Consider the following 4,079-nt stretch of genomic DNA (forward strand, 5'->3'; position numbering starts at 1 on the left):
TCTTTTAGGGAAGGTCGATACCCTCCACTTACGTTTTTTTTTTCACACACAATGAGTCTCAAGCACACACTAATACACACTAATAAATGCATAAACTGTGAATAATGTACAAAGTGAATCATGATGCATAAGCAGTGTCAATTGTCATCAACCAAAGAACAAATAAAGACCCTCGGTCAAAAATCTGTAGAACTAGAAAAGTGAGGATCAGTGTCATCTCCAGCCTATGAATACGGGAGCGGTGAACCAAAGAGTCCCGCCATCATTCTGGTACGAGGAGTAGTATCCCTACTAGTCCCTGTAGCTCCAGTAGTAGTCAAGCTCAAAGTAAGACCCGTCCAACTGGCGAGCGGCGTAGACTTACTCCAAGTAGGAAGCGTTGGTGGAGGCATTGTCCCAGACACCGGAACTGAAAACAAGCCAGGAACCGGTGGAGGAAGCGCCCTAGACAATGGAGCTGAGTATAAACCCTGATCCACAGGAGTAATGATTGGCCTGAACTCAGGTTGTGAAGACTGTGAAGATTAATGCCGCTGCCACTGACCCTGAAAGTGCTGGAATGGCTGGGAAGGCTGAGGCTGCTGCCACTGAGACTCCTAAAACGGCCGAGAAAGCTGAGGCTCCTACTGAGACAGAGAATGCCGACGAACCTCAGGAGATTCTCTGCCATGACTAGGCCCCCCCTTGTCCGAGTCTCTATGCCTTGAGCGCGAGCGAGACCTCCGTCACTCCTGAAAGACACAAAATCAAAATATGTCAATGGTGCAAGATAAAACAAATGGACAAAATCAAAAGTGAACATACCTTAAGAACATCGCTAGAAACACCCCGACAACTCGCACCACGCCGAAGCTTGATGATGCAGTACTTCAAAGCGTCAACTAGCTTCATGAATCCCATCATCTCCGGGTGAGTAGGTTGAGAACAAAGCAAAGAAAAATCAGTAACAAGCGGTATTAAAAAGGATGAATAATGTGTCAAAAAGCTTACCGGCTCAAACACATCAGGCAAAGACTCCTACGCCTGTATGAAACCCTCTAGCACGTCAGCAATATGGTCCTCAGTAAAACCGATCATCCCCGGGTAGCGAACGGATTGAGGCGGGACCTCAATCTTCCCCACACGGCGAACAGTCGTCTGAAAATACGATCGAATAATTAGGTTATTCGACGGTTTAAACAGAGACTAGCGACAAAATTCTCAAAAGAAATCATACCTCAGGAAGACGGGGTGGAGGAGCCAAAGAGGGAAGTAAGTCCTGCGAATAATCGCCCTCCATACGCACAAGCTCCTACCAAGGAAAAGTGTAGTGCTCTCCCCTGTTTATCAACTCCCTAAGCATACGTGAGTCCAGCATCGACTCCGGCGAAGGCAAGGGCACCACAAAGCAATTATCACTGTGCTGACGAACAACACATTCACCAAGATACCAAACAAAGCGTCCAGTACCAACAAAAATAGTACGGTATGCCGAAAGCTGCAAGCCTCGTAAAGATTAGTCATCTCAGCCCAAGGCCGATATTGGATATCAATAGGAACCTGAAAACCATAAAAAGTTGCAATAAAACGCCGAAAATAATGTCAAGGTAGAGAATAACAGGCTGCAAATCAATTCTTACACCAACAGAAGAGGTGCCTCGGCGTAGCAGCCCGCGTAGCATAGGGACAGACTCCACTCGTGACTCGCCTCGGTCATGCCAGCTAGCTCCGTCAGGGAAGTCATGGACCTCTCCACAACGCTGTCGAGTGGCCAATCCCGAAAAGTACTCATAGAACCATAGCTGCAATGAATAGTAGTTCCTATGCACATGAGTCAAACGGATTAAAATAAAACAAGAAGAGGAAAGATCGTCACCTCTACGACTCTCCATAAACCGTAGGCAGTGACAGGGGCCTGGTCATTCAGCTGCCTACAGCCATGACGTAGCGACAAGAGAAGATCGACATATCCAAGGCTGGCCCAACTAAAGGATCCTATCTAACTGATCCTGACAAAAGAAGGAAGGTAGCAAACGAGCGCACGCGTACGCGAACTCCTATCAGGAGAAAGAGTCATGGAAATGAGAATCAAAATGAAGATCCGCACTCACTGCTCAGGTGATGTCTCATCCATGTTAAAGCCACGGGCCAGAATAGAAGCCAACTCTGATCGCCCGCTTTTAGGACCACCTCGAGGCACCGATTGAGTCCTGATGTACTGAATGACCTGACCTAACAAATCTGCTACCTTGGCCGCCCCTCAACTAAGGTAAGAAAATTGCCGAACGACCCGATCGGTGAAGCGTAGACCACTGATCATGCTAAAATCAAGAGGGGTCACTGTCATCTCCCCCTAAGCAAAGTGAAAAGTGTTGGTAGTATCCCAAAAATACTCCAACAACGCGCAAACAACTATCGGGCCACAACCCCGGGGGCTGCGAAAGCCTACGACCGCCAAATAAAAGTCTACTAAGCTAGCAGATTCCAACAAGGTGTTCATAACAGGATCCCTCGTGATAATCCCATGAAGTTGAGGAACCAAATCTCCAGCTTCGGATCTATGATGGCGAAGCGTGCCATCGACTATGCCCGCAAGTGGACGGTGAGAAACGTGGTTCTCACGGGAGAAAACCAACTCATCTGGCGACCATGGAGGTGGAACCCACTTGCCCCTACTTGAAGAAGGGCGAGGCTCGATCTCTAGGGCATCATCGTCCATACCCTCTAGAAATGTGGGAGTGTCCTCCCGAAAAGTCTGACGGCGGCCACGAGTCGAAAGATCGCGATCCCGTTGTCTAGGCATGCTATTACAAAAATAAAAATCTAAATGCTTAACATCATTTTCTAAGTTATTTAGTTATTTATTCAAAAGCGGCTTAATAGTTACCTTAAGTGGCATTTTCTATTATACGCAAAATTTTTACCTCAAGGCTAAAAATTAGCAAAATAATGGAATTATTTCTAGTATTTAGTTTCTCCATGACGAACTAATACTATGTTCTCCTAATTGCATGATACTATGTTCTCCGTGACAATGTAGTACATACACAAAACAAAACATGTTTCAAAATTGCACAAGAACGATAAATTGGCACATCATGGCATATTTTACAAAATCTACAACCAATATATCATCATTTTAAGTGCAAAAGAACAACATGAACACCATTTCACACAAGTAGTACCAAAAATGGTGATTTGCTCAATTTCTCACCAAAAGCCACATACTTGGTCTCAAATTTCTCATAAACACACATACATCCATATACAAGTCAATTCATAGCAAGAATTTTGACATGGAAGCTCAAAATTAAAAACCCCCAATTTGATTTTTTAGGGTTTCAAGCAAATATGGAATTTACAATAAATTTTGAGACAAAGCAAAGGAAACTTACATAGATCCTTGTGAGAAATAAAAAATGAGGAAGTTAGCAAAAAATTGGAGTGAATTTGGTGGAAATTTGAGCTAAAAAAGCTCGAAAAAATCGAAACAAGGCAGCAGCAACCACCGTGACACGGTGGCTAAAAGCCGTGGCAAGGTGAACGTTTCCCATGTCACGGTGACTCTAGGACGGTGGCGGAGCTCCGGCAGCAGCAACAGCAGCAGTAGAACTCAGGCAGAAGCAGCGAAGATGAAAAAAAGGAGCTTTTGCGCACCGTGTCACGGTGACTGGAGCTGCGTCACAGTGATGGTTGACAGTGCGCCGGTGCTGGGCTTCGTGGCACGGTGGCTGGGGACGCCGAAATGAAAAAAAAATTAAAAAAATTTTGAGAAGAAAAGATGAGAACAGAAGAATGAAAATGGTGAATAAGAAATGAGAAAATGGAGAAGGAAGCAACAAATTTAAAGCCAAAAAAAATAGCCGTTATCTTCCTCCGTCCCGTTCCACGTACCCCGTTACTAGGTAATGGTAAGATTTCAAAAACAAAAAAAAAGAAGATGAAAATCCCGCGTCACGGGCAATTCCCACCGTCTGACGGGGACAGGCACCGTGTCGCGGGGAACATCCACGTGGCACGGTGTCTTTTTTTTTTTTTCTGCACACTTCTTTTGATCTTTTGGAAAATACTCTAGCATCTTTGACCAAGTTGGAGCAATT

The sequence above is a fragment of the Chenopodium album genome, chromosome 9 (genome assembly GCF_948465745.1).
Source record: "Chenopodium album chromosome 9, dcCheAlbu1.1, whole genome shotgun sequence".
Taxonomy (NCBI): domain Eukaryota; kingdom Viridiplantae; phylum Streptophyta; class Magnoliopsida; order Caryophyllales; family Amaranthaceae; genus Chenopodium; species Chenopodium album.